Here is a 10299-nt window from a genome sequence, read left to right on the forward strand (position 1 = left end):
GGGTTACTCTTTTCCTAAAAATTGACTTGGGTTATGGCTAATAAAGGTAATCAGTGCATAAGCAAAGCATTATCTGTCAGTTTCTTTCATTGAATTACCTCTTTACCCACGTAGAAGCGAATCAATTCTTCAAAATTGGCTGTGTGTTAAGCTGCGGATTCCTTCCTGGTAAACCCACTACCTACCAGTTTCACGCCAGAGGAGAGTTCTGATCTAGAACAATAAAAAGTATTTTTGCATTTAGTGGAGGTCATACCAAGGGCATCGTGGAGTCAAAATAAGGGTGGATTCTCACACTCTGACACAAACCTCCTTTCAAGACCTTCAGCCCAATCACACCTTAAAAAACAGAGCCGGGCGTGGTGGCGCACGCTTGTAATCCCAGCTTTTGGGAGGCTGAGACCTGGAGGATTGCGGTTCGACGACAGCCTCAGCTACTTAGTGAGGCCCTCTGCAACTCAGTGAGACCTGGTTTCAAAATAAATAATAAAATATAGGGCAGCGGGTGTAGCTTGGAGGTCAAATGCCCCTGGGTTCCATCCCCAGACCCACACACACAAAAAAATAAGTAAGTAAATAAATAAATAAACAAATAAACAGAATGGGGCCCAGGGTGGTAGAGCACGCCTGTAATCCTAGTTCTTGGGAGTCTGGGACAAGAAAAGAGGCTCAAGGCCAGCACATGGTAACTTAGTAAGGCTGTTTCAAAACAAAATATAAAGGGGCTCAGAAGTAGAATGTTCCAGCCAGGCGTGGTGGCGCACGCTTGTAATCCCAGTACTTGAGAGGCTGAGACAGGAGGATCATGCAGGTTTGAAGCCAGCCTCAGCAACTTAGTGAAACAGTTTCTAAATAAAATATAGAAAAAAAAATAGGTCTGGGAGTGTAGCCTCTTGGTTCCATCCCCAGTATCCCCCACCACACACACACAAGTAGAATTTTGACATTTACTTCCCCGTATAGTACTATAAAAACAAAACAAAAAACAGAATGGTCTTTTTAATCTTTTCCTCAGCTCCTAACAAGTGAAGATACGGGCACCTTCCCCTGTGGTTCCTATTAAGCAGGGCAGCCGAAGACCCTCAACATTTGTGAATGAAACCTGGCCTCTTTCTTTTTTTTTTTCTTTTTTTTTTTTTTTTTTGCGGGTCTGGGGATAAAACCTGGGGGCATTGAACCTCCGAGCTACACCCCCTGCCCATCTTTTTATTCTTTCGTTTTGAAACCGGGTCTCACTGAGTTGCAAAGGGCATACTAAGTAGCTGAGGCTGTCCACGAACCGCGATCCTCTGGTCTCAGCCTCCCGAATGCTGGGATTACAAGCGTGCGCCACCACGCCCGGCTGTAACCTGGCCTCTTTCGAGGGACAGGGACATTTTAGATACTTTTGTCTAGGTTTGGAGTAAGTGTGGTCTGGGGGTTTATTTTAGATAGAGGACTGTATTTTTGTTGTTGTTGTTGTTGTTTTGTTTTGGTGGTACTGGGGTTCCTGGAAGCCCTTCTACCTCCAGGCTACACTCCCAAGACCTATTTTTATATATTTTTTATTTAGAAACAGGGTCTCTTAAGCCAGTGGGACTGGCTCTGAACCTGCACAATCCTCCTGATAGGACTGTATTTTATACCAGCTGAGGGCAGCAAGGAGACATGATTCTTGTTTTTAAAAATTAGAGTTAGGGTTTCAGAAGGAAGAAACAAAGAGTTTCTTTCTTGCCATTCTCTGAGCACAACTTTCCTGTATCTGGTGTTTCCATGTTTGTTAGTTTCATTTCATTGGTACTGGAAGTGTTCTACCTCTGAGCTATGCCCCAGCCCTATTTTATTATTTTTATTTTGAAACAAGCTCTCACTAAGTTGTGGAAGGCCACGCTAAATCGCTGAGGCTGTCCATGAACCTGCAATCCTCCCGTCTCAGCCTCCCAAACCCTGAGACTATAGGCGTGCACCACCATGCCTAGCTTGTTAGTTTCTTGATGAGGGCGCCCCATTGAAGCTTAGCTCCAGCTGGAAACTAGAGAAGGCCTAGAGAAATCGGGTGATGTAAGGATGTAATAATGATGATGTATTAAAATGTAAATAAGGAATGCCCTGTAAACAGTGTAGGGATCACTGTTTTGTTCTGGAATAAACGTTATAAACTGTGTTCTTTTTAATATTTAAATTTGTGATAAAATATACATAGCATAAAATTAGCCATCTTACCCAATTTTGGAGGGGGGTGCTAGAGGTTGTACCCAGAGGCATTCCAGCTCCAAAATACATCCCCAGCCCTATTTTATTTTTTATTTTGAAACAGGGTCTCCCTAAGTTTCAGAGACTGGCCTCAAACCTGATCCTCCTGTTTCAGCCTCCCAAGTACTGGGATCACAGACCTGCACTACCATACCCAGCTATCTTAGCCATTTTTAAGTGCACAGTTCAATAGCATTAAGACTTAATGTAAGTGACTGGATTATTTCACTTAGCATGATGTCATCTTTAAGGTTCATCCGTGTTGTGATTTCTCTCAGAATGTCCTTTTTTTTTTTAGGACTTAACAATACCCATTGTGTGTCCCTGCCAGGTTCTGCTCATTCATTTATCTGATGTGGGTTGTTTTCCACTGTTTAGTGATTGCTCATTATGCTGTTAAAAACATAGGTGTACAAATATTTCTCCAAGAACCTGCTTTCAAGTCTTTGGGTGTCTTTGGCTGGAATTTCTGGGTATATGGTAGCTCTTATTTTTATTTTATTTTATTTTTTTAGCAGTACTGGGGATGGAACCCAGGGGCATTCTGGGCATTCGACCACCGAGCTCCACCCCCAGCCCTATTTTTTATTTTTTATTTTGAAACAGAGTCTCACTGAGTTGCAAAGGGCCTTACTAAGTAACTGAAGCTGTCCGCAAACCGCGATCCTCCTGGATTTAGCCTCCCAAATGCTGGGATTACAAGTGTGCTCCACCACTCCTGTCTGGTAGCTCTATTTTTAATTTGTGAGAAATCACCATATTGTTTTCTATAGTGTTTGTTAGTTTTCATTGCTGCCAATAGTGCACAGTTTCCAATTTCCATCTTTGGCAACACTAGCTAGATTCAGCTTGCTTATTTATACTAGCCATTGTTGGCTGGGTGTGGTGATGCACCTTGTAATCCTAGTACTTGGTGGGGGGGCTGAGACAGGAGGATTGTGGGTTCGAGGACAGCCTTGACAACATAGTGACACTCTCAGCAACCTAGTGAGACCATGTTTTAAAACAAAAAATAAAAAGGGGGCTGGGGTATAGCTTGGAGGTAGACTGTTGGGTTCAATTCCCGGTGCCAAAAAATAAAAAATATATAATAGTTATTGTTTTTCAGTACCAAGATTGAACCCAGAGCGCTGTGTATGTTAGACAAGTACTCTAAAAATGAGTTATATCCCCAGCCTTTTTGTGTGTGTGTATGTGTATGGTACTATGGATGGAAGGTAGGGACATTCTACCTCTGATCTATACTCCAAGCCCTATTTTATTATTTTATTTTTATATTTATTTTTTATTTTTGGTACTGGAAATTTGGCATTTTACCTCCAAGTTATACTCCCAGCCTGATTTTATTTCTTATTTGGAAGAGTCTCATTAAGTTGGGGAGGGCCTCACTAAGTAGCTGAGGCTGGTCTCGAACCATGATCCTCCTGTCTCAGTCTCCCAAGTACTGAGATTACAAGCATGCACCACCACACCCTCCTAAGAATCTCAGTTATTTATTTATTTTATTTATTTATTTATTGCGGTTCTGGGGATGGAACCCAGGGGCATTTGACCTCCGAGCTCCAGCTCCTGCCCTATTTTTTATTCTTTGTATTGAAACCAGGTCTCACTGGGTTGCAGAGGGCCTCACTAAGTAGCTGAGGCTGTCCGCGAACCGTGATCCTACCGTCTCAGCCTCCTGAATGCTGGGTTTACAAGTGTGCACCACCACGCCCGGCTTTCAGTTTTTTTATAATAAAATTTTCAAATTGAGAAGACCCAAGAGCCCCACACGCAGTAAGCACTGCACATTTTTGTTTTAAGTATACACAAATAAGCTAGGCGCAGGTTACACACCTTTAATCCTGATTTGGGAGACTGAGACTGGAGGATCACAGTTTAAGGACAGTGCGTGGTAACTTAGTGAGACTCTCTTTCAGAATAGAATAAAAAGGACTGGGAGTGTAGCTTGGAGGTAGAGCCTCCCTGAGTTCCATCCCCACGGCTCCTCTGCTCCCTAAATGTGCACACATATTTTGAATTAAGATTCAAGATGGATTTCTTCTTGTTGGGTGTGGTCAGAAGCTCGATGCCCAGTTCATGACTCACACCTGTGTTAGCTTGCTGGGGCAGCCCTAACCGAGTGCCAGACCAAGCAACTAAACAACAGACATTTCTTTTTCTCGGATCAAAAAATAAAAATAAAAAATAAAAGGCAGGGGATGGCTGGGCATGATGGCCCGCACTTGTGATCCCAGTACTTGGGAGGCTGAGACAGGAGGATCACAGGTTCACAGCCAGCCTCAGCTACTTACTGAGGCCCTCTGCAACTTAGCGAGACCCTGTTTCAAAATAAAAAAATAAAATAGGGCTGGGGGTAGAGCTCACAGATAGAATGCCCCTGGGCTCAATCTCCAGTTAACAAAAATAAAAGCCACTACGGGCTTCCCAGCATCTCCCCGCTCCTGCAGGCTCCCTTCCCTCTTCAGGTTCGGATGCCCTGCCTAGTCAATGGTCGCCATGGAGACGTACTTCACTGGCTTAACTAATCAACACCCATTCTAGGGACTAGGCACTGGACGGGGGACCAACAGAGAACTAGACAAAAGTCTCAGCTCTGTTGGTAAAGGAGGAGGCGTCAGCCGTCATCTGTGCTGTGTAGACCGCGGAGGCCCCTAGGCTGTGGTGCAGTGTGAGCGCATTTGCAGCAGGGGACGGTGCCACACGCCTGTAATCTGAGAATTTGGGAGGCTGACACAGGAGAATCACAGGTTTGAGGACAGCCTCAGTAAATAGCGAGACCTCAGCATTCTAGCAAGACCCTGTTTCAAAACAAAAATTAAACAGCTTAGGAGGCCGAGACAGGAGGAAGGGAGGTTTGCAGTCAGCCCCAGCAGTTTAGCGAGGCCCTAAGCAACTTAGTGAGCTCCTCCTTCAAAATAAGAAATAAAATAGGAGCCGGGCGTGGTGGCGCACGCTTGTAATCCCAGCATTCGGGAGGCTGAGACAGGAGGATTGTGGTTCATGGACAGCCTCAGCTACGTAGTGAGGCCCTCTGCAACTCAGTGAGACCCTGTTTCAAAATAAAGAATAAAAAAATAGGGCAGGGGATGTAGCTTGGAGGTCAAACGCCCCTGGATTCCATCCCCAGAGCCAAAAAAAAAAAAAAAAAGAAAGAAAAAAGAAAAAAGAAAAGAAAGAAAATAGGGTAGGGGGTGTTGCTCAAAGGTAAAATGCCCCTGGGGTCAATCCCCAGTATCACACACACAATCGCATTGTGGGAAAATCAATCTGACAACAGTTTACAGGATAAGACTTGATTAAAAGAACGAGACTTATTTGGGCGTGGTGGCGCACGCTTGTCATCCCAGCATTCGGGAGGCTGAGACAGGAGGATCGCGGTTCGCGGACAGCCTCAGGTACTTAGTGAGGCCCTCCGCAGTTTAGTGAGACCCTGTTTCAAAATAAAGAATATAAAATAGGGCAGGGGGTGTAGCTCGGAGGTAGAATGCCCTTGGTTCCATCCCCAGACCGGCAAAAAAAAAAAAAAAAAAAAAAAAAAAAGAATGAGACTTGCGGCAGGAAAACTCGTGCAGGAGGGTTTGAAAGGAAGGACCGCCTCGGAGCAAATGACATCAGGGAAAAAGAGACATAAGTGGTTCGTATAAGACAGAGAAGTGACTGGAGGTGGCACACACCTGTGACCCAGCTCCCAGGAGGCTGAGGCAGGAGGACCGCAAGTTCAAGACCAGCCTGGACACACTACTGAGACCTTGACTCAAAATAAAAAAAAATAAATTAAAAGGACTAGGAGTGTAGCTCGGTGGTAGAGTTCTCCTGTGTTCAATCCTAGTATTGAAACAAACAAACAAACAAACAAAAAACACAAGAAGCGATAGAAATTAGATCTAATAGCAGGAGGAAGGAGGAGGCCAGGCCTCCGGTCCCCAAGGGGTTCCCACTTCCCTCATTGGCCTGAGAGGTCCCAGCAAAGAAGGGCTTTGCAAACCCTTGCAGGTCCCCCGAGAATGAGCGCCATGTCCCTGGGATGCGCGGTACCTTCTTCCACCGACTCATCTTCTGAGCCCTGTGGCTGACTCCTCCGCACACCGTCCTCCCTGGCTCTCCAAGTGGAGAGGTGAGGAGCAGGTGCAGGGTGGCCAGGAGCCCGGGGCTGCTGTTTCTGGGATGGATGTACTGTGTGCCCAAGGCTTTGCTTATATGCAAATGGAGACTGACTTTTTAGCTTCCTGTGCCCTAAGTCGGGCAGATTTTCCAGATGGTGCTGAGTAGAGTCTAACTAGGGCATATAATCAAATCCATTTTTTCCCCTGAAGTTTCTTCCGGTTAAAAGGATAATCTTGAATTTTGAATCTTTCCGGTTTGACCCAGAGTCAGACACATGAGAGAGATGGTCTTGTCCTCCTCCTCCTCCTCCTCCTCCTCCTCCTCCTCCTCCTCCTCCTCCTCCCCTTTCATCTCCTCCATCACCCCTGTACTGAGGATGGAACCCAGAGCCTCCTTCATACTAGGCAAATGCTCTACTACTGAGATACACCTGCATCCCTCTTAATTTTATTTTGAGATAGCGTCGCAGCTAACAGCCCAGACTGGCCTCAAACTTGTAATTCTTCTGCCTTGGCTTTCTGAGTCGCTGGGATACAGCTATGTACCATCAGGCCTGGTGGTTTCCCTTTTTTTTATAGAGTCTCCATATCTAAAATTCTTTTCTTTTATATTTCACTTTTTTATGGTACTGGGGATGGAACCAGGGGCTTTCTACCTCCAGGCTACATTCCGAGACTACTATTTTATATTTTTATTTGGAAACAGGATCTCACTAAGTTGCTGAGAGCCTCACTAAGTAGCTGAGGCTGGCTTCGAACCTGCACAATCCTCCTGTCTCAACCTCCCAAGTACTGGGATTACAAGCGTGCGCCACCACGCCTGGCCTATATTTCATTTTTTTAAAAAGATAAGCCACAAGCCCCTGGGCTGGAGTTGAAGGCCCCTGGGTTCCATCCCCAACACCCCCCAAAAAAATAAAAATAAAGGATAAGCCAGGCTGGGTGTGGTGGAACAGTTTTATAATCTCAGTACTTGAGAGACTGAGAAGGAGGATCACAGGAGGTTCGAGGATAAACCTCAGCAAGTTGTGAGGTTCTCATCAACCTAGTCAAACTCTATTTTAAAATAAAAGTAAGCTGGGTGTGGTGGCGCACGCTTGTAATCCCCACGCTTGGGAGGCGGAGACAGGAGGATCGCGCAGGTTCGAAGCCAGTCATGCTGGCTTAAGAGACCCTGTTTCCAAATAAAAATATAAAAGAAATAGGTCTGGGAGTGTACCCCAGAGGCAGAAGGGTTTCCAGGAACCCCAGTACCACCAAAAAAAAAAAAAAAAAAGAAAAAATTGGGATTAGAGCCAGGCATGGTGGGGCGCACTTAGAATCCCAGTACTTGGGGGACTGATACAGGAGGATCCAGGTTCGTTGCCAGCCTCAGCTACTTAGTGAGGCCCTCTGCAACTTGGTGAGACCCTGTTTCAAAATAAAGGATATAAAATCAGGCTAGGATGTAGCTCAGAGGTAGAATGCTCCTGGGCTCAATCCCCAGGAACACACACACACATATACAAACTCACACACACACAAAGCATGGTCATTGAAATTTGAGAAATGCAAGCCGGGCGTGGCGGGCGCTTGTAATCCCAGCATTCGGGAGGCTGAGACCTGGAGGATCGCGGTTCAGGACAGCCTCAGCTACTTAGTGAGGCCCTCTGCAACTCAGTGAGACCCGGTTTCAATATAAAGAATAAAAAATAGGGCAGGGGTGTAGCTCGGAGGTCAAATGCCCCTGGGTTTCATCCCTAGACCCACAAAAAGGAGAAGGAGAAGGAGAGGGAGAGGGAGAGGGAGAGGGAGAGGGAGAGGGAGGAGGAGGAGAAGAAGAGGAGGAGGAGGAGGAGGAGGAGGAGGAGGAAATTTGAGAAATGCAAAATAAAAATTAAACAGATTTCCTAACTTTAGGACTTGTCAGAATCACTGATGTGTCATTGAGTATTGCAAATCTGGTGGGAAGAGGCAGCTGGAATCTGTAGTATTTCCTAAGTTTATTTGACCTTGGAACACTTTAATCAGCGGACACCTGATAGTTCTGGTGTTCCCTGCTGGGCACAATGGTGCACACTTGTAAACCCAGTACCTGGGAGGCTGAGACAGGAGGATCGCAGGTTGGAGGCCAGCCTCAGCAACTTAGAATACTAGCGTGTCCAACTTTGGTGAAGTTATATCCTAATATATTCCCCAGTGCTGGTGCCTAACTGGGGAGTCACATAGGACTCTCTAAGTAAGATGCGGTTGTCAGGAAATGTACCTGCAGTTTTGTTCCAATCCTTTTGGTCGCCCAGGCCCTAAGGGACTTGGCCTAGCAGAGCCTCAGCACAAGGCTCGCCGCCAAAGCCATCCCTGCGAGGCCACAGGACGGGCTCTGTGTGTCCGTCTGCCTTCCCGAGGTGCCAGCTCCTGTCCTCCCTGGGCCTGCCTCAAGCAGCGCCTAGACACAGCCCTGGCAGACTGCCCTGGCTGCGGGGACCTCGGATACAAGCGTGAATTCAGGGCATTCCTGGAAGGCGGCCCAGCCAGGGCTGACGCGCCCTACCCCGCAGACCTGCTGTGGGCTTTGCCAATGGTCCTGGCCTCTCCTTTCCCCACACAGCCCATCTTGAGACCAGAAAGCAGCTGTGTTTCATCTCCGGAGAGAGAAGGAAAGAGAGAGCCTTTGTTCAGAGAAATGCCCCTCTTCCCAGATGCCGACTCAGACCAGGGCTATGGATAATAAATCTGAACAGAGGCCCTGCTTCCCGGCAGGTGGGCCAGGCACTGTCTGCCTGGACTCTCTGGCTGGGGGCAACAATAAACCAACAGGGAACAGAGGGAGACGGCCGGTGTGGAAGAGAGCCGGGCTGGAGCTAGCAGGATTGGTACAGTCTTATTTTTATTTGTTTTTAGGTATATCTTAATTTTTAATTAACAGGTGTATTTTTTTTTCTAGAACTAGGGTTTTAACCCAGGGTCATTCTATCTCCGATCTACACTTCCAGTCCTATATTTTATTTTTTATTTTATTTTATTTTTATTTTGTTACTGGGGATGGAACCAAGAGGCATTCTACCTCCAAGCCACACCCCCAGCCCGATTTTTATTATTTATTTTTTGAAACAGGGTCTCACTGAGTTGCAAATGGTCTCACTAAGTAGCTGAGGCTGTCTCTGAACCGTGATCCTCCTGTCTCAGCCTCCCAAAAGTGTGCACCACCACGCCCAGCTCTTTTTTTTTTTTTTTTTTTTTCGGCTCTGGGGATGGAACCCAGAGGCATCTGACCTCTGAGCTGCACCCCCTGCCCGTTTTTTTTTTTTTTTCCTTTATTTTGAAACAGGGTCTCACTGAGTTGCGGAGGGCCTCACTAAGTAGCTGAGGCTGTCTGTGAACTGCGATCCTCTGGTCTCAGCCTCCCGAATGCTGGGATTACAAGTGTGCGCCACCACGCCTGGCTTTATTTTTTATTTTAAAACAGAGTCTCACTAAGTTGTTGAGGCTGACTGTGGCTGTGAACCTGAGATCCTCCTGGCTCAACCTCCCAATTACTAGGATTACAATTGTGTACCATCATGCCTGGCAACAGTTTTTTTTTTGTGTGTGTGTGGTACTGGGAATTGAACCCAGGGGCATCCTACCTCTGAGCTATACCCCAGTCCTATTTTTTATTTTTATTTTGAAACAGGGTCTCACTAAATTGCAGAGGGATTCCCTAAGTAGATGAGGCTGGCCGCAAACTGCAATCCTCTGGTCTCAGCCTCCCAAGTACAGGGATTACACATGTGCACCACCATGCCCAGATTCACAGTTTTTTAAATAGTACTTTGAGCTGTACTCTCTCCTGATTATAAAATTATTGCATGGTAACTGTACAAAACTTAAGCAGTGTAAAAAGGCTGCGTACTACCATTCCCATTTTATATCTTTAATTTTTCTGTTTTCATTTGATATATGTATTTTTAATTTATTTTTATTTTTTATTTTTTGGTGGTAC

This window comes from Muscardinus avellanarius (assembly GCF_963383645.1).
Source record: "Muscardinus avellanarius genome assembly, chromosome: 20".
NCBI classification, from domain to species: domain Eukaryota; kingdom Metazoa; phylum Chordata; class Mammalia; order Rodentia; family Gliridae; genus Muscardinus; species Muscardinus avellanarius.